This window comes from Anser brachyrhynchus (assembly GCF_964034855.1).
Source record: "Anser brachyrhynchus genome assembly, chromosome: 7".
Lineage (NCBI taxonomy): Eukaryota > Metazoa > Chordata > Aves > Anseriformes > Anatidae > Anser > Anser brachyrhynchus.
In genome coordinates this window covers 22,592,816-22,614,173 of record NC_137701.1, presented here as the reverse complement: position 1 = coordinate 22,614,173, position 21,358 = coordinate 22,592,816, and the positions used below count along the sequence as shown (strand labels likewise).

General features: G+C 38.4%; 1 protein-coding gene across 22 annotated transcripts in view; it reads left to right on the top strand.

The window, feature by feature from the left end:
- The window catches only part of CSRNP3 (cysteine and serine rich nuclear protein 3), a 102,130-nt gene that overhangs the window by 41,614 nt on the left and 39,158 nt on the right, over positions 1–21,358 (top strand). Inside the window, exon 1 of one of the 22 annotated variants that reach the window (XM_080601271.1) lies at positions 9,550–9,994. The exons of 19 other annotated variants lie outside the window; for them this stretch is intronic. The gene's annotated coding sequence lies outside the window, so the exon portion shown is untranslated. Of the gene's footprint in view, positions 1–9,549; positions 9,995–10,036; positions 15,116–21,358 lie in introns of those variants that run through there. 2 more of the 22 variants (XM_080601269.1, XM_080601275.1) reach the window with 2 other exon arrangements.

The following is a 21,358-nucleotide window of genomic DNA, read 5'->3' as shown; positions in this document are numbered from 1 at the left end:
ACCCTTGGTATTACCATTGTTCCACTGATGGTTGCAATATAAAATGCGATTTAGAAAGGTAAATAAACAAATATTCCTTTAGTGGCTGCATCAGAGAGGGTGCTTTTGGGGAATTTTCAAGTACCAAGTAATTTACATGACAAACTGAGTAAGGGCACTGTTAACATGTGCCCTTCTCTAGACAGATGGGATGTATATGTAAAAATTTCTGAAAATCTTCAGAAGACTGGTATGTTTGTGTTGAAGTGTAATAACAATTTCAGCTTTATTTATTCGTCATAATTCAATTAAACCTTGCAAGGTAAGGCTTAATCATACAGTCATTATTGAACAACTTTTGAGAATGAAGCTCAGTACCTACATTGTAATGCTGTACATGTAACTTTCTTTTTGGGGTTCTGGTGAATTCTTTCTTGACTTCATTAACTCTCAGTGGGTTTTAGAGATCAGAGGTGGCTTAGCTAGGACTAATTATCAGTACCAAATCTGTAGAGAAGTTTGACATTTAATAGATGTGCAAAACATGTAGAACCCCCTCAATCATTCCTTCAGAGCATAACATCAGAGATCTCTGAAACCGATGCCCTAAACGCAGTGATGTTTATTCCTGTTTCCTTTACCTCATGCTGTATTAAAATGCTTTAGGTAACCATACCAGATATCTGAATCTCTAGTTGAATGTTGGTATTCTAATAGAAAAGAATTTCAGTGAGGAGCTGATTTTCAGTTCCCTCTTATGCAGAGATTTTCCATTTTTGTGATAGATAAACTGATCTTCTGTTAACAAACTGTAGCAAAATTCTATATTGAAATTGATTTTAATTCAAATTTTTAATGTTTATTTCACAGGAAAGATGTATTAGGATTTCTTAAAAGTACACAGTGGAGGAATCTAAGCCTCAATAATTTTTAACATAATGAAGGTTTTTTGTTCAGTTGTGTACTTCTGTCAAATTTCTGTTAAAGAACGTTGTGTCACATTGTTCAACCTCTTCTGTGTAAAAGCAGTATTTTGTACCTCAAGGGTACAAAGGATACAATAAAGGAACTGTTAAGGAACCAGTGTCCTACCTCAGTTTACTTGAAGTACTTGCCCTAACCTGTAGGTACCTCCAGTTTCTGACCTTATCTTGTCATATTTTATTATTTGTTTTGTTGAAAATGGAAATAGGATGCTTTTTTTTTTTCCTCCTGCAAAGCAACCTAGATCAAATGCAGACAATGGTATTGTTCATAAAATGCAATTACAGATGATAGGTAGGCCCAATGCTATTGGGCCAATTGCCAAAATTTCCATTTTATGTGGAAAATGTGTCTTGCAGACTCCGTGACTGAAACTTTAGGAGTCACCTGCAAAGCATTTACAGAGAAGAAGGATTTTTATCTGTTATTGTACAGCTAACATCTAGGAGAGCCTTTCACTTACTGTCAAATCCGTGGATAAAGAAAAGGACTTGAAGCTGTCCCCCCAGAGAAGAACCCAATTCTTGCAGCATTCTGGACTCTAGCCCTTCTGCCTGCTGGTAACACACAGCCACTGAGTGTAGGAGTTCATATTTTCATTCACTGTGATGGATAGGCATTTAGATAAGACAGCTTTCCCCCTCCTGTTCTTTTGGTTCTCACAGTACAGCATATAAGAGGGGAGCATGTGATAACTGATGTGACCATGTGAATTGATAAGAATCTTGAGTTTACTTAAAAATTGGCTTTTAATAAACAAAATGCTTCATTTATTTCTGTAAGCATGAAAACATGCATCAGATTTCTGGAATTCATTTCCTAGATGCCTAAATGTTACTGAACTTGCAAAACTTGTTATTATTATTGGATCTAAAGTTCTGGGTTTTCATCAGGCACTGGAAGACATTCCTGCCTACTACAGATTCCTTGCTATATGTCACAGTCTTGCAGTCAGAAACAAAGCTTTTGTCATGTTGCTCTGATTTGAGAAGTGGAGGAGGGGTGGGGTTTCCTCACCCCATCTCCTTTTGGAACTTGGATTTAGGTTTCTGAACTATGTAAGAGATCACTTGAAAGGGGTTTCCTTTTCCAGGCTTTATTTAATAAATAATCTAATACAAGAGATAATAGCATAAATAAATAACATGATAACCATGTGGCTATCCTATTCATCTTCGGATTGTGTTTTCCAATCTCTTTTTGGAGTATTTTCTCCTTGCCCTTCCTTTTTTTGGAGGGGAAGTTTGTTCCATGTGCTTTTTAAATGGCAGTTTAACTTTCTGTAGGTAATTCACAGGAATAAACAAATTACAAGACAAGGAAAAGCTGAGGAGGTTCATAGTTTAACCTTAGATAGAGGGGGATCTGCACAGAATTACTGATGAAAATTTTTGTAAAGGCTTTTGTGTTAACTAGTTAATTTAACATAGCTTTAGAAGTGCTTATTCTGCCGTTGTTACATGACATGGTGGTTTCCCCTCTCTGTATGTTACCAGATTTGAATTTCTTTCAGCAAAGACAGCATAAATTGTTGATTCCATTGAGCTGGAATAGTTGTCCAGATACAGCGATCACGAAATCTGATTCTGTTTTTTCTAATGACTGTGTCATCTAAGAGCTCTGTGCGCTGTATCAGTACCTGGATCCAGTGGCTGTTTTAAGGCATTTTCTGCTGGGCATTTGTTTTTAAGGTATTTTCATGAGTTACTGCATTTGTGCAGTATACATCATCTTCTGATGGTGCTGGTTTAGTGCAAGCATGTGCGCTTGGTTAGCACCGGAGAGATGGAAGACATACAAAGCTTTACCAAATGCTTTAAACTGATGAAGGGGATGATCCCTGCTATCACAAATGTAACAGTTTTCCCCTGCCAGGATCTATAAAACTGCAGAACAACTGAACACGTCTCATAGCCAGTACTTCAGGAACTAATGGGCTAGTTTTGTCTTTAAGTCAGACATTATTTAATTTTATATGACAGTGGCTGCATTTTAATGCATAGCATAATAAAGCCTGAACACCATGGCTGAGGTCAGGCTATCTACTAGTGTCTTGTTTTAGGAGTAGTTAAGGATATGAAGAAAAAAAAATTCTCTTCTAAAAATCTTCCAGTGGTTCAGTACAAGAGTTTTTAACCAGAAATTGCATTAAAGAGGAGTGCGAAAGATTTATCTGACTATAAGTTCCCTTACAGTACTTTTCTCCCCAGAAGCTAGAAATACAGGAGAAAAAGAAGATAAAAAGTGTGCCCCCTATTCCAACTAGAACAACCACTGCAGGATTTCTCTCGTAGTGGGGCTTCTGTTGTGAGCTGTGGAGCTGTGGTTTCCTTTCTGAGAGTTTTGCTCAGTAGTATTAGCTTTAAATAATAATAAAAATAATAATTTATGTAATTAGTACTTACATAACAGTAAGTTATAAAAAAAGGCATGAGTCAACTACTTCAGGATTGGGAGCTAGTTTAAAAATCCTAACTAATTCCACTGGAGAAAGCGTGTAGTATTTAACGAATAAACATTTTCAGAGTAATTATTCTCTTTTGTCTAAGATACACATTTTGTTGATTATATGATGTAGTGGTTGAAAGGTGATGCGGGGGCTTTGGAGACTTGTATTCTAGGCTCTAGAGTTTACTTACTTGCTTTGGGAATTTGAGGGAGTCATTAAATAGATCTGGCCAGTAGAGATTAAGGCCCTCTTTCAGCATGGTGCTAAAGTTATATTCATGCTTAATGAGAATAACTGTGCTGGGACCATTGTTTTTTAATATCTGTTCTCACTCAAAGGGAGCCTTAAAAATCCAGCCACCTAAAATTACAGCAGAATAAATGGTTAAGGACGCTGATGAACAATTTCAAAGAAACATATTATTCATACTTAAATACTTTAACGATCTGTTTCTCCCTACCTCTGTTTCTTCATCATCATCCATATTGTCCTTTTGATTGCTTGAAAAACATTAAAATTCAGTGGTCTGGTTTAGTACTTAAGTCCTAGAAGCATTCTTGTTATTTCTAATCCATCAAGAGTACCCAACAGCTCTTTTATTTCTTTATTTAGGCTTCCCTACCCAGCAGTCTAATGAGGTCAGAAAGGTCAGAAGAAACTAGCAAGAAAGGTCAGGGTGGCTTATGCACGGCTCCTTTTCTGTAGCCTGATACTCAGCATGCTGGGAATGGGTCAGATTATACTGTTTGGATTGTGCAGTGAAATAATGACATTACCAAACTGACAAGTATTCTTCATTATCCTTTCCCACAGAATGTATTTCCATGACTGGAGCAATTAGTAGGGATTATCTTTGAGAAGAGAAATAAATGGCTTTTAACTCCTTTGTGTATACTAAAATAATGCTAGCTGGTTTAAATTTTTCTTAGCTGAAGGATTTTTTTTTTGGTAAATTCGAGTGGTAGGATATCACCCTATATCAGAAAAAACAGTACTTTCCCATCCACCTACTGCATGTTACTTAGACATAAATAGAATTGTAAAGTTCATATGAGGCTTAAATTTTCAGGCTTGCCATTATAATTTTCCTTTGTTGTTGTTATCAACAGTGCAAAATAATTCCTGATTTCTTTTCTTGCAATTGCTTTGACTTGTTCAGTGAGACAGACAGGTTCTCTGTAAACTCTGGTCTTCAGCATGCCTTGTACTTTTAGTCACCAAGAGCACAATTGTGGGATAAGTAACAATAAGATACTGTTCGAATTTTTTCATACAGAGAAGCAAGGCATGGAATAACTAAATTGCTGAAGGTCTCACAAAGTTATTTATTATAAACAGCTTCATTTTACAATCCAAAGAAAAGTTTTAAAATATAATAATTAAAGTATTAGTGATACCTTTATAAGGAAAATAATAGCTGCATAGCAATTAGTAAGTGCTTGGTCATTTCTTAGCAATTGCTCTCTTTATATAATATGTGCTATTTGTTGCATGCTCTAATTCATACTGCTGAATTGTATGCTATCAGGCGGTGGCTTCAGAGTTCTCAGTGGTTACCCCCTGCTTAGTAAAAATTCCCCTAAGTTGCATTTGACATTTAAAATATACCTCTGGAACCTCTGAATTTTTGTTTTTGTTGTCTGAAGATTTGCCTTTGGCTGACAATTGGGTGTTGGACAGGAGATTCTACTGCTGCCACTAGTGGAGTCATCTGGGTACCTTGTTTGTTTGCTTAAGTTTAACATAACACCAGATGTGTGGACAGGAAGGAATTTTCACTCCAGTTCTCATTCAGGCTAGATTAGACTCAGCTGTCAGCCTGTCTAGTATCTTGGATTTTGGCTTTTTTGGTTTTCTTTACCCCCCATTCACAGTAGTCTGAGGTCATTAGTCCTTTTTCACCAAATTCTCTGATTTTATGTAGCTAAGCATTAGCTTTCATATCTTCCTCTTCTTGCTCAGTGCATGTTTCACTTTGTGAATTTTGTCTTTACTTTAGGACCCATGTGCCTTAATTTCTACATATATGCACTAGAAACAAATGCATTTCTAGATCTCAGAATAAACATTCTGGACCCATCTTCTACTATCCATCTTCAAGAGTTTACCATGTTTTGTCTTCTGAAATGTTGGCTTGCCTGTGCATTTTCCCAGACTTGGTTCTTCAGTTATTCTAATTGCTATTCAATTTATTTTTCAAAAGGTACTTTGTTTTTTCCTTTTTCACCCTACAATTTTTTATACATTTATATCTTTAGTAGCCTTTTCATTTCTATCTGTACATTTTTTTTTCTGGTTAATTGCAAAAACATTTGCAATGAACTTAAGATATCTCTCTCAGACTTTTACTGTACATTTTCCATTGAGTGGTTTGTCTTATGTATCCTCCAAGATAATTAATTGAACTCAGCTGTGAAACAAAATTTCTAATATTTCCCACCTCAAGTATCACAAAATTCTGTCCTTAACAAATGTTTTCTTAATGTGTTTTCATGTACACCAGTGCTGCTTCACAAGTAATGCCTCCTTGACCTGATGATGCATCTCTTTGTATCCCCTTTAGCAGCATGCATGCTTTTTTTTTTTTTTTTTTTTTTACTGTCATGAAAGTATATTATTAGCCTCTGCTTCTTGGCAGAGAAACATGTTCTTGGTCTTTTCCTCTCCACTTACAGCACTCGTTAGTATTGGTAACTCTTGAAATCTTCAGCTCCCATTTTGTTTCTAATGTTTTGGAGGAGTTCCTGGAAGTCTGCAAATGTATATTGTTTTAATGAAAGAATTTGAAAACCTTTGCCGTTAGGTCTACAAAATTTTCACCTGGTATGTAAAAGTAACTCTTTTGAGATGGCAAGTGATATCTCTTGTTTTCTCTGTACTCCCAGTTCTTTGAATCTATCTGTCTCCTGTTTGACTTTTAAGGTACATAGCTTTTAAGGCAGAGACCGCTTTAGTCTCTCTTAATGCCTTTGTTATTACAGTATGATAATCTAAGGATAACCACCAGGACAAGGTTTGTGGGGAAAATAATATTTTTTTAATTTGATTATCTTCTGCAGTTAGAAAAATAGGCAGGCTTTTGTGTGTATGACTCCTTTCTCATATTCTCAGAGGCTTCAGTTGCTCTAGTCATCTCCACTTGTCTTTCGAAAGATATTGCTTTTCCTTGCAAATTCTGCTTATAGCCATGAAGAGGCTAGCAATTGTTGATCTGGGTCTGTTCCAGTATGACTATGAATGTAGTTTTTGAAGAGTTGTTTGCAACTGCAGCAAAAGAATAGTAAGATCAGCACAGTGTGTGTAGCAACTTGCTGTTTTAAGTATTTCACAAGCTAAATGTGACAACTCAGGAATTCTCCAAGTACTGGAGAAAATAAGAAAACTGCAGGATACACAATGCACAGTTATGAACTCATGGGCATTGTAAATGATATGAAATGTGTTTCCTATGTGTAAATGGGGCCACTGCTGTGTCTCAATCCAAGACATCCAGGTCAGTGAGAATGTCTTTTGCTCTGGAGGAGTAGAACAGTTGGCCCTGGCAAATGCTTATGCCTCTTGGAATCTGAAATGGTGCAAGTGTACATTTAGGATGTCTGGTGACTTACGTAGCTGTTAGTGACAGCAGAGTTAGCGCAGAACGAAAACAGTTAAACAAATGCAGCTAGAACTGGAGTAGAAGGACTGAAATCCACCACCTGAAGAGATGGAATGAGACAGCCAAGGACCTTGACTTCATACTTTTCAGTCACAGAACTGGTGAATTCCTCCATGAGCTTGGAGCTGTTGGTCTGGTAAAAGTCTGTTAACAGCAAATGACAGCTGGTGCTGTCAGCTTGCACCTTTGCTATAACCTAGAAGGTCAAAACAGACAAGTTGAGCAGACTCTTTCTAAATATCTGACAAAACTGGTATTATCTCCATCTATTATAGCAGATATAAACAGTGTCCTCATGCTACTAGATGGGAAAATATTGTGACGGAGTGCTTAAAGTTGCCTGGCCAAAGGGATAAATTGGTTGAGAAACCACAGTCATGGCAGGGATGCCAAAAATCATACTGAAGTAATAATTGCTTCTTTTTTGCAACACAGAAAACTGCTAAATGATGCAATTTCCTGGCAGGTAATATCAGGGATCCCCAGAGCCCAAGTTTTGTCCATGATGTAAATTGATGAGCCTTTTTCAAAGTATTTGGATATAAACCTGGTAGGAAGTCTGGTTGGTTGGTTTTCTTGCTTATTGAATCGATGTATTGGAAAAGATGTTGAATAATGATTTTAAAACAAAATCAAAAAACTTTTCTCAACTGAAAATGCACCAACGCAACATAAAAGGCTGAAAAAAATGCAGTGCTTAGATATTGTAGCCTGACATAACTCAAACCTTGACTGTTGTACTTCAGTCTGGGTGATAAACAATATCTACCTCATACTATGAACAGAAGTCTAACTGGAACATTAAGTCCTGCAGCTAGAGGGTATCAAGCAGTTTAATTAAAAAAAAATAAAAATAAATGAATCACATAGATTTCTGAAACACTGAAATCTTGAAAAAGATTTGGGCTATATAATTGCTCTATTACAAGTCTTTATTCAGTCCTGATGCCTTTGAGATAGAACTCTGAGGTAAAAATAATCACTTGACTGCTACTTCTACAGAACTTCAGGTTTCAGCCTGTTGCTGAAATGTTGATCTTTGTACAGTTCCAGATCATGTGAAAACTGCAATTATTCTGTGTCCTGTTGGAAAATTAGATCAAGAACATCACATATCTTTGAACACCAGCTGAAAACTGTGTAATCAAACTGTAAATCAACAGCCCATTTTGATTGTTCACTGAAGTAATGGATTTATACCAACACATCATAGAACTGTCCTCTAATTTGGTAACATGACTGTGATTACTTTAATATTGTTAATCGATCTTCATATATGAAAGAAATGGCAACCACTGTTCCTTGGAAAGCATATTTCTAAATTGTAGGCACTTACTTTCTGAAGTTTTATTTCAATGTTGGACATTTCTATGTAAAAGCTGTAATTCCCAAGGTATTATCATGTAACATTAAGATGTTTATTGTAAGAATATAGTGGTTCGGGTTTTAACTTGATTAAAATCTGGTATATATGCTATGGAATTTATTTTGGATGTTAAGTATATGATAAAATTTTGAATTGAATTTCTTTTAAAGGTGATTTTGGAGAAAGCCAGATTGTTACCGTGTCTTAACCAGCAGCTTTCAGAAAGCTTATAGGATAAGGAGGGGAATATCCTACAAAATATATTTACTTTCTTCATGTAGTCCACTGTCATGGAACATATGGGGGAAAATGTGTTGTTCTCTGCTGATAGAGAAAATTCAACATGAGAAATAAAATTCCCAGTGCTATGCTGATACTATCAGTGATGATGGTACACAAACAAGAAATAAAGAAAAAATTATTTTCAAGCTTTGCTGGATACACCTCAGGGAAAGAAATCGATGCTGGCCAAATAGAAATGGACAGAATTATTACAAGAGAATCAGTTTCTAGGCTTTAAAGGTTATTTGAAACAGCAAAGAGTTCACATACAATCTAGAATTCAATGTCATTTTAAACTTTAAATGACATGTAGAGTGGTATATGAGATGTACAAAGCCAGGAAGAAGTCTTGCAGCAAATTCACTTCCTCTGGAATGAGATCCTAAACTGTTTTTTAGCAATTCAGTGAGGACACCTTATTTTAGAGTTTAGTTATCTTCTGGTCTGTATAAGTCCACTATGTATTTTATTGTAAGTGCATTGAAAATGTATTGTAAGTTGTGATGCTTTATGAGTTACTGCCTAGCTGTTATAAAATGTAAAGAATTGTTATTTATATTTTATCGCTGTCTCTGCTTAAATTAAAATATATATATTTATGGTGGACAGGAACAAATTCAGACTGTAACAATGAAAGATTCATCTTTCAGTGGAAGGAATCTTTAATTGCTCGTAAAAACTAAAGAGCTTGCCTGTTTCACTGTGCAAATTATGAAAGCGAGGGATGAGACAACATTACAGGTTACAGTGGTACTTTAGAAAGTTCTACTGACGATATATCCAGTGAGTAAATATGGTCTGCTTCCTCTTGACTAGATTTTACTCCTGTTTCAACTCCTGATTCAGTAAACTACTCTTTGGTTTACTGTTGTATAAGAGAGACTAGAAGAACCAAACAGGTGGAGGAAAAGAAAAAGAGAAAATATTAGCTACCATGCTTCCTTCAGGTATCTCTAATCGTGTTTATTTTTAGGCTTTCTGCTGGTCAACAGCCAAGTGAAATTTGTAAGCCGGAAAGTGATACTATGAGAAAAGGTGTGCTTAGTAACCAGGGAAGGGAGGAGGGAGTATGTCAGTTAATTTAAATCCTAAAGAACCGCCTTTGTTTCTTCTGTCTGTCTTGCAATATCTAACAGCACCAAGCATAGCTTTATAGTTCTGAATTACTCCCTGGCATGGATCATGTTGCTATGTCTGAGCTGTCATGGAAACTAGCTGGAGCAAAGCTGGCTTATGAAGTACATACAAGACAGCACAGGCAGTCCCTGTTCTTAAGGTATCTAGTTCTTTCTAAGTCCTTTTTTAATCTTTTTTTTTTAACATGATAATAAGCAGTTTACTCTTTAAAATTATCCTATGTTTTATTTGAGAAACTCCATACTCTGCTGGTGTTTTGGATCTTGCATAAGACTAACGTTGGCTGTATCAAGCATTATGGCAACACTTAATTGCTTTGATTATTCACATAATCTAATGCTACAGCAGATGAGATTCTTTTGCTGCTTACTATACACCTCTCAGTACATTAATTTGCCTGCCACAGAGTTAATATATTCTTTGGTTTTGGTAGTTAACCAGCAGTTTTCAGAAAGTTTGTGGAACTAGAAAGAAACCCTGAATGTTTACTACAGGGGAGTATTTTTGTTTGAGCACAGTAGCTCCTGTAATCATAGTACCATTAAAGTACCTCCAGCTGTTTTCTGGAAGGAAGTACACTTTCCTCTGAGATATCAACCTAGAAAGAAGGTCATTGAGATTTGTTTTTTACCTTGGAAAGATCCAGGTATTGTAAGATGTAGAAACACTGTATCATTAAAAATGAGGTTGCTTTCAAGACAATCAGTAGGAAATGGTAGCCTGTTGTATACCTCGCAGTACATAAAGAGAATTCACTGCTACTCTGTGGCTGATTTGTACCACATAATTTAGGAAGTTGCTCCTGATCAAGGAGAAAATTTAAGAGTGAGAAACTAAGGAAATTTTACATACTGCCCTTAAAACTGACATGACATGGCAAATGTGCCAGGAGTAGAAGTGAAGAGTGGCACTGGCAGTCTTCAGTTTTAATGCTCTAGTCGTCACTGTTTGGAATTTGAAGGGGAGATCACAAAGGTGCCAGAAATCGGAACAGCTTCTGAGGAGCTATTGTTACTGTTTTCCCTCCATCTATTGAGCTGAGAATGTCTCCTTACCTTTCAAATGGATTTTGTCTGTTTTCCTAAATTTCACTGACTAGACTCTTATTTCAAAATATGGTTGTACTTCTCTTTGAAATGTCATTTAGGAATGTGTGAGTTTTTCATGTTTGTGAAATTCAGGAATCCAAAGTATGTTCTTTCTGACAGGCTACTGAAATCCTACAAGCCCCAGTATTTTGAACTGAGTAGTTAATGTGGAAATACTTGAAGACAGTTCAGCTTTGGCTGTGATCTGTCTACAGAAAGCAATATGTGTGGAGGCCAGGATGAGGAAGTGTATTTGATTAAATCATATTTGGTCTGGAAAGAAAGATGTGGAATTTATATTTAAGGTTATCCTACCTGGTGGTATTGACAGTAACTTCGGATGGAGAGCTTTAATAAATATTTCACCATTTTCTCTCAAAGATGTGCATTTTTAGTTTTGTAGAACTACTGAAATGGCAGAGTTCCATGGGAAATTTGTGGCTACACCTCTTCCTGAACTCAAATTAGAGGAGTTTGCATGGGCAAGATTTGTGATCATTCCTTCAGTAAAATCTATAGATCATCCACTTCCAAACGTGGAAGTCAATTCTGAGGCATTTGGCTGCTGTAGCTCATAAAATACAAGCCATGGCCCCCAAGCCATGCTGCTTCTAAGGGCTGGAGCAGAGCATGTGTGTGGTCTATAGGATGCATTTCATAAATCCTGGGCTTCTGATCTATTTTGTCACTGGACTGCAAAAAGTTTGAGCAAAGCCCTCTTTCCTTATGATGTGGAAACTTGCATTACTAGTGTATTTGGCAAAATGGGTGCTCTCTCTTGCATTTTATTCTAAGTTACAGGATTCAGCTGTTCAGGAAAAACAAGACATTGAGTGCAAAGAGCTCCTTTTTGTCTCATGAAATTGAACAGTGCTGTCCCAGTAATTGTTTTGATTCATATCCAAATCATCCAACTGAGATGCAGGATACTGAACAGCATATTATGCTCAATGTATAGCAAAGCAATTTAGTTGTATAAGGTGGGAATGATCTGAAGCTTAAATTCTAGTCTACTTTTTGATAAATGGCTGGTGTTCTTTTTTTTAAATTCCGTGCAAGATCTTTATTTCAGTGCCTGTAATCTGTGTATAAAAGTACTCAAGTTTAAATGCATACAGGCTAGAATAAAGCAGGCCTTAGCCAGTTATTCCGTTACAACAATGCAGGTGATTTGATGTCCAAACTTGCTTGACCTTGCTTAACAATTCCCTTTTGCTGTAGCTTCTGTAGAATAGGAAAGCAGAAGAATGTTCCTCTGAACTGGTCTTCTTTCAGAGCAGATGTGGGATCTGGCAGACGAGTTACCTGTATGTACAATTTGTTGGCAGGTTCTTGATTCTGGTTTCATTTGGATTCACTAGGAGCCTTATATTAGAGAAGAGAGCCCATCCTTACCTCTTGGCACCAATGTGGGACTTCAGGTGGAAGAATTGCTAAGTGTTTGCACATCATTCTTCCACTAGTGCTTCAAGGAGAGGTGGTTTTAGATTTTCCTAAAGAAGTCTTGTCTGTTACAAGACAAGTCCTGTATGATGAGTGTAGTTCAAATCTGTTTCTGCTGTGGAGTGACAAGGGAGGTCTGGTTTCTAAAGTCAGTATGGGTTCTTGCCACTGTGAAACTCTTGGGTGATCTTTAACTCCTTGGGGGTGAAAAGGCATTTCCACCATAGTATGATGGAGCAGAAATTCCACAGGATGGCTCTGATAAAGACCTCCTTCTATTGAGTACACCTGTAAGAATAGAGTATGGAATATATATGGAATATATAGCATATAGTTAGCTTTCTGAAAATGTCATTAGAATTAGAAAATTCCGTATTCCACCGTGGTGGACTGAAGCATTTTTTCCCAACCTTGAAGAGCTGAATAACTGAAGCTGCCTTTTGTGTAGCGTGAAGACTGCCTGCTGCTATTGTCTCCCTGCAAAAACAACTCATTCAACTCATTCCTGCAGGCAGGTTTAACAGTATCATGTTCTTGAATCTGTTTTCATCTAACCTTCTTTCAAGTTGTGAAAAGGGCTCCATAGTATAAATAATGGCACCCAGAAAATGTGACGATAGTACTCTTTTCCTTACCAGTTTTTGTTCTTTCCATCTGCCAAACATTTGGTCGTCCCCCCCCCCCCTCCAACCTCCCCCTAGTGCTACTGCAGCAAAAATGCCAGCCTTTTGTTTATGTCTTCCTACACTAGCATTGTGACATCATCAATGATATCGCCAGGGGAAAAAATATTCGTAGCTGTAGTTAAACCAGCTGTTCATTAGCAACCCATCTAGTCTGCTTTCATTTCTTCTCATTAATGTATATGTGGTAGTGTTTCCTGCTTAAGAGATGTGGAAGGTTCTCCGCCACGAACCATCTGCTCTGTTGTTGTCTTTGGGTAGATAAAAATGGTGGCATTTTAAAATATACACGTTCTTGGTAATGGAATTTTTTATTTAACAAAATGAATATAAGATTCTAGAAGAGATTCATCACTGGATTTAGCTGTGGGTAATTCTCTGTCCTTTACTACCCATCTTTTGTAATTCAGTGTAATCATAGAGACTGCACACCAGCTGATAGAAAACCTTAATAGTACATGATGAGTAAGATGCAGAGAACAATAAAGAATTTGAGAGTTTTGTCACTGATTTGCATGACGACAGTAAAGTGCATGAATTTGTTCGTCACGCTTGTTCCTTCCATGCAAATCAGTGGCAAAACTTCCATAGGACCAGAATAAAGCCGACAAAGAGCAACAAGCTGTCATTTAGTCTAATGAGGGGGATTTTAAATAGAAGAAGTTGGTATTTCATTTGTGGAATGTTAATGAGAAAACAGTTTCTTTTTGCCAACTTGCATTTTCAAAATGCTATGAATTGTTCCAGTGATAATTCACAATAAAATAACTGCACCTTTGCAGTGTTAATGTTAGGGTTAATTACTTGTTCAGTACCTCTTTTTTGGATGGAGATGTTCATTTATCATCACTAGCTCTATGTTAGAATCGAATACCAGAATATGCTGGTTAGGATATCTCCAGTAATTCCATAGTGGATTCCTGATACTGATACATCACCAATGGAAAAAAATATAATTTTATTTTTTATTATATATATATATATAACATATGTAAAATAAAACATTTATGTAAGTGTTGTTGTGATTTTGAATGTGATTATTCACTTAATCCAATATAAAATCCTCAGGTAAATATTAAGCTTTTAGCCAATATAAAATACTCTTTACAATTTGTGTAAAAACAATCAAAAAAAAAAAACCCAACATGAAAACACAAAACCCTGAGCGTCATCACATATTATTAAGAAGCGATCAGACTTCATTGTGTACTATATAATTTGTCATTTGGATCTGGGAATAATCCTTGCTCAAAAGGCCAATTCTTATTCACCTGAGTAGTCTCACTGAAACCAGCAAAACTAATTTTATGACCAAAGATTACAGGATAATGCCCTTGACTGACGAGACAAATTTAAATCAAGGGCTGCTTTTTGGGAGCAATTTTTCATTTAGAAGCTTGTCCTCTACATAGAGGATAAACAGTAGCAGATTAAATGTGTTGGCACAATATTACCTCTTTAGAATATTAATTTCAGCGTGCATGATATGTAGAGTGCAGATAATGCAACATTTTTGCTACTGCCCACAAGAAAAAAATACTTTTTAAAACTCTTGAATTTCTACTTGAACCTTTGTTACAATGGGAATAATAATAATAATTAAAAAAAAAAAAAAGTTGAGGGGGATTTCCACAATGTCTGCTGTCTTAATGAGCTAAAGGAGCTTTACAATTTGTTATTCTTTCCTCATGGTAGTCCTCAGCTGATTAAAAATAAATAAATAAAAAAATCCATAGACGGTGAAATCAGTGGCATGCCTGGCTTTCTCAGACAAAACTCCCATGTGATCACACAGGCAGCCTCAGTGAGACTGAAGCTGCTCAGCAAGCAGTAGGTAATGAGTCTTTGTGCAGAGTGCAGCTCTTGTCGCTGAACAATAAAGCATATGGTACCAGCAATAAAACACAGGGCTGGGAAATTTAAGAAGATTCTGCTGGAACTAGGAAGACAGTGAATATATCACACGTTATAAAATGATGATCAGTCTGTTTGGGTTCCTAATTAATAAAAGCACTGCATGGATTGGAAAAACAACAATTTGAACAGGTCAGTTTTTTTTTTTTTAATATAGATTATTCACACACTTTAGTAGTGAAAATGTAAGTGGTGGTTTTGCTATTTCCTTATTTTTAGTAAAGTCAGGTTTTTTGCATTTGGTAAGGTGGGATTGGAAAGATGCACGGTAACGTGATACCAAGCTAAACTGTATAAATTCTGTGATCACATTTATTGTAAAAATGTTTCTAGTGTTATTCCTATGCAATTCAAAATTCAATTATGCATGAAAATCGGGATAGCAAGTAAAATTAAATTTATGCTAGATGGATCGTTTGCTAACATCATAAAATATTTAACAACAACAATCTATTATTGTGCTATGTATTCAAGCCTAATTCTTTCTCGAGAGGAGAGCTGTAGCGTTTGTTTAGCGTCTAAAATAACGGAACATCGCAGCGTAGCTGAGTGCACTTGGATGTGTTTTCGGTTTTGCTTAGCTAATTTGGAAGGTGGTGGTTGTGGCGCTTATAATAGGGTTGTATTGAGTCCGCATCGGCGCGCTGCATCTCTGCGTTCACTCCGCTCTGGTGTTAGCAGCACAGGCTCCGTTCCTATTTCCAGGCGGGTGTTGATCCCCTCGGCCCCGCGGCTACCCCGACCCCACTGGGTGTTCCCTGAAGGCCGGCCCGGCGGCTTCGGCAGCCCGCGGCCACGATCGCTTCTCCCCCGTCCCGCGGCCCCTCGCCGCCGGCCCCCAGGCGCTTCTGTGCGCATCCTTCCCCTTCCTGCACCGCTCCTACACCGCAGCCGCTGCCCGGCGGCACCGGGCCGGGGCCCCACGACCCCTCGGCTGCTCCCGGCCGCGCCGCTCGCCCCCGCCGGTTAAAACATGAGCGCAGGAGGAGGCGGCGCAGGCCGCGTTGCGGGCCGGCATGGGCCGCGCTGCCCCTACCGGAGCGGTGGGGGGCGCGCCCCCGCCCTCCCCGGCCGCCATCCCGGCGGGCTGAGCCCGGCGTGCCCCGCGGCGGGGGCGGGGCCATGCGAACGAGGCCCGGGGCGGGCAGCGCTGCTGCGGGGCGGCGGCCGCGGGGCCCGGCCGGGCGCTGCCGGCGGGGAGGGGCCGAGCGCGGCGCGGGGCCGCTGCCGTGGGGCCGCTGCCGTGGGGCTCGCGTCGCGCCCGGCCCCGGCTCCTCCTGCACCGCACGGCCGCGGCGTAGGGAAGGCCGGGCTCTGCTTGCGGGTAGCGCCCCAGCCTGCGTGATGGTGCCCCGCGATCGCTGCCTTCGAGCGTTTCTCCTGTAAAAACCGGTGCTGTAGCAAGCACTGGTACAGCTCGGCCTGCGCTTTAGACAATGGGTCTAGAAGGGGGGGGGGGTTGCTCTAAAAAGGAAGTATTTGCTTCGTGATATTTCTTGCGTTCGCTGGCAATCTCTCTAGTGGGGAACACTTAAATCCCAGTAACGTCTGCGGTGTGTTAACCATCCGACTCGATGGCATGTACTGAACTTGCCACTTTAAGCTAATTTAAATGGAAAAAATAATAGTGAGTCTTGCAATTATCATAATTGCCATATTTGTACAAAACCTGGATTTCAAGATTCGATTTCTGAGGCAGTTAGGTACTTAGAGTAAGTATGTACATAGATGAAATTATTGTTTTCTACTAAAAAACAACAGGAGCATCACTGCAGAACAGCCTTCTCACTGTTTTAAGGGAATTTTTACATATACATATGCAGACAGAGAAAAAAAACAGTTTTCCTGTGGACAAAACCGTCATGGTTCAGGGATTCATGCTCTGAATTGCTCCCAGCATTAAGTTATTTAAAGAAATGTAAAGAAAAAAAAAAATCCTGGAGCAAGCAGGTGTTCTGTGCTCACGTGTTCAAGTTATGGTAATTTTGAAATGCACTTTTTTCCTTATCCAAACTCCACTAAAACTGGCTTATAGAAACATTTTGCTGCAACTTGATGGTGGACTTCTTTGAGCATCATAAATAGCACCAAGTCTTTCTGTTGCATCAGAGATTCTGGAGACAGAAGCATAATGTTGACCTCCTGCTTTACTGAAATTGTGTTAATTCTGCTCTTCCCAATTTACTTCAAGAGCTGAGAAGTCCAGGTCTGGTGTATAATGTTTTGGTTTGTGCATGCACAATGTTTATCATATTCAGTGTCTTAGATATGTGGTCTAGCTTATTTATTGGAAGGAGAAATACACTTTTGTTGAAAAACATGTTGATTTCAGCAGATGTAATAGACAAATAATAAGGTTTAAGTTTACTATTAATTGGATTAATAAATCTTGGCATGTGGAGAACGTTTGGAAATTCATTCTAAAGCTTAAATATTTCCTCCGAAGTAGCAACAGATGCTGCTTTATAAAGCCCTTACTTGCTCTTAAAAGATACTTCTGCTAACTGAACCTTGAAGTTTAGTTTTTTTCCTCCCCAAATAAGTAGATAGAAGGTCATGCTGAAGCGAGGCAGGTATAATCTATTGCAAGATCAGTAAAGCTGTTTGAAAGATAAACTTACATGTAGTCTGTCTGTGTCTATCTTTATCCTTGCTCTGAACCAATTAGGATGCTGAGAAAAAATAGATTTATCAATGTGGCATTTTCTCAGTAAAATATCACCAAACACTATCACAGCTTTAAAATGTTGATGCCATATGAAGTCCTTCTAGTGAGATTTGATCACTGTTGTTACATTGCTCTTTTGTAGGTTTTTTGACCCTGAGAAAGGGATTGAATGTAGCAAAAAGACAGATATGACTCATCTGCAAACACACACAAACTGGAAAGATTTACTTGGTTAAAGAGATCTGAGATACATAGTAGGGCTTTAATTTCTCTCTCTCTCCACAATATGGATACCATATTCTAATGAAACCTGTGGCAAAGAGAAATAGTGAATAATTGCTAACAACAACAACAACAATCTGATTTTTTTTTTCTATTTCATTTGTACATGTAATTCTGTCCAACAAATGCCCTTCCTCTAGTCTTACTCCCCCCGCGCCCCCATGTGTGTATTTCTAGGCCCTCTGCATCAGTTCTCCATCACTTCATAGCTGTAATATCTGTTTTTCATAATGAAATAGGGAAAATGGGAAGAGGAACAGAAATATGTATCAACATAAAAAGTTGATGGAAAATCCACTCAATATATCAGCTGCTTGAGGTTTTCAGATTTTTTAAGTTAAAATGAAAAAATTTAAGAAGTATCCTCGCTTATAACTTAACATTGAAATGTATCAGACCACTTATATTTAGCCTTTCTGACAAAAAGATAAATATCTTTCAGTTACTACTACATAAATCTTTTTATAAAATATTTATCTTCATTTTCTGACTCAGTGTGGGGCTGGTTAGTATCCTTCTCTTTCATAAACAATTGGGCTTTGCATATTTACCTGCACCGAGTAGTGTGAAGTAGAAAACATGGGCTACAAGGTACGGAGTCTGACCCTCACCGGTCTTTCTGAGGGATCTGGGCAGCAACTAGAACATCATTTACCAACTGTAGCTTCACCAGCCCGTAGAGTCCTTGGATTTTGTTGTGGAAATGTAATCAAGTGATGCTTTTATATAGGGTAAGACTGTCGCATGAATAAGGCTCTGGGTGGTGGTAGCTTTCATTAGCGTTCTGCCTCTTTGAGGGCAGCAAGAGGAGTTTGGTGTTGTGTTACATTTACTTACTTCATACTGGTAAATCATTTTTACATGTGCCTATAAATAAGTCATTTTGTTCATCTGTGCTGCAGATCAGGATAAATCGGTCTGTGTTGAGCTCCATGCTGCTGCAGCTATTCTAGTGTCAGTACCCTAGCTAGCAGGCATAAAGCTAGCGTGGGGATCTATAAAACACTGCAATAAACGTGCTGTCTGCTTAAAGCAGTGGGAGCTGCCCTCGTGTCACCGCCGCTGCTGCCGCACAGCCCTGCCGACTGTGGAGCGGGGGCTGAGCCAGGCACGGGGCTGACATTTCCGTACCGGGGCTGCAGCTGCTTCTGAAACCATCTCCCCGGGCTCCTGCAGGCGGAGGCTAAGGCTGCTCCGGTGCCCGGGAGCGTCTGGGTGCTGCTGCTGCCGGGGTGAACTCGGCCGATACAGCTGTGGTGGTGGGAGGTTGTTCTTTGAGTAGGAGCCTGAATTCAGCAGCCAGCTTACCAGGGATTTGCAATTTTCTCTTTATTAGAATTAAACAGAGTGTACAATTAGCCTAGCATGGATATGTTAAAAAATGTGGGTTGGATCACAGATGTCTCCAGTTGTTTTTCCTAAGAACCAGCAAATCTCTAGCAAGTGTCATTTGTGTGGGGGTGAAAGGGTAAACAAAAAAGTGTTGAAAGCCACAAAATTTATCTATTCATTGTTTTTAGTGTGCATAATAAATTATACCACTACTTATTTCCAACACGAACTGTGAGAGCTGAGCAGTCTATTCTCAAGCCAACGTTTTTGTCTTCAAGTATTTAATTGCTGTGTGGGGAGGGAAACCCCACGACTCTTGGGGGCTTAAAGTGCTCGCAGAGTCCCCATTGTTTTGCTCTCCTGCAGTACCAGAGGCTTTGTTGAAGCTTTGCTTTCAAAGTAGCTTAAGGTTTAACTTTGTAGCTTTCGGTTAAGTTGCTCAGTTGTTTACCATTATGCCCTCCTCACCCACTCAGATTTCTAAGAGCAAGCATCTTTAACGTTAACATGGCAAAGTGAAAATCACGGAGTATTAACCTTCTTGTGTCAGTTCCCCTGGAAAAGACAGAATAATCAGAGATTTGATAAAGCAAAATAAAATATATCAAATTAAAAAACACCATACCCACGTTTGAAAGTGTAAGCCACATACCTTCACAGCAGGGCTTTTCAGGAGAGCATAGGGCAGATAATTAATTTTGTCCCAGAAGAATCCTCTGGCTGAGATGATGTTGGATGGTCACAAGGTGCTTACAAGTCAGGCAGTGCTATGGCATTGTGGGCTAGCTGCTTTGTTTCTATTCATCACTGACTTGGTGACAAGTGTCTTGGGAACTGGATGGGTACACATACTTATTATTAGATCTGCAGCTCTTTGGTCAGCCTTCTGGAAGAGTTTTCGGCTTTGAACCATAAAGTGAACTGAACTGAAAAGGATTTTTAGACATGCTTCTTCTGATTCCAAGCCACTACAGCCATAAATTCCAGATTGTCTTTAATATTTAAAAAAAAAAAAAAAAAAAAAGAACGTTAACAGTCAAGTTAATACAATTAGGATCTAATTTTAGATCAATCTCTTCGTGGTCTATAGCTTTACATATTCATGCTGTGATAGAGTCATACATTTCCTTCGTGGGGTGTTGTGTTGAGATGCAATCTTGTGAGTGAGTAAGGACCAATGTACAGTTTTTGCTGGCCAAAACTACAAAGTTATTAAGGGTAAGATTGGTTGTAATTGAATATACGCTTTAAAAATCCTACCTTTTGAGTTTGTCAGTCATTAAAATTACTGAGAAAATAGTATTGTAGACAAATGTTTCAGTTTATTGATTACACATGTTTTGCCTCTACCTAAAAATCAACCTTTTCATTCTGTGGTCTCTAAATACAGGAATTTGAAATCTGAGTTTAGCTGATCTTTTTGACTGATTTCTTAAGGAAATAGGCTTATGCAGTTACGATTTCATTGTGCCTGTCATATTGTCACATATGTCCGTTTTGTTTTCCTTATTGTTTTTTTAACCCCTTACCTCATTTCATCTGGGTTTCAAAGAGTAGTAGATAGTAGATTGTCTTCAAGTGTTCTACAAATATGTGGTGAGGTAGAGACGAGAATGGTAGTTTACAGCAATGAAAAATAAGTTTTCACTATGACTAAATCCCTGAATATCAAGGTAACCACATAGAATATGTCAAATGCTCTGGGGAAGAGCATCAGTGAACCAAACCTCCTCCTGTGCCTCAGGTAATCTAGCCACAAGATGCACATCCATAAAGAATCAGGCTCCCTTAGTTTCACAGGGTGTTTTTTTCTAAATCTGAAATCTGCTTGTAGTTCTAGCTGATAACTGAATAGCTTGTTTTTAGCTGGTGCTAGTTGTAGAAGAGAAGGTGTGTTGTCAACACTACATATGTTTCAGTGGCAGGAGGAGACTTGTCAGTTGTTTTATTATATCAATTAGGTATTGCCTACATTCAGTAATGAGTTGTGCATCTTATGGGTTTTTCAGTGAATTTTCCTGTTTAGTGTTTATTGTCAATATTATTGCTAAAAAAATCCAGGATTTTAAAAAATAAACATACTGTTTTTTTCT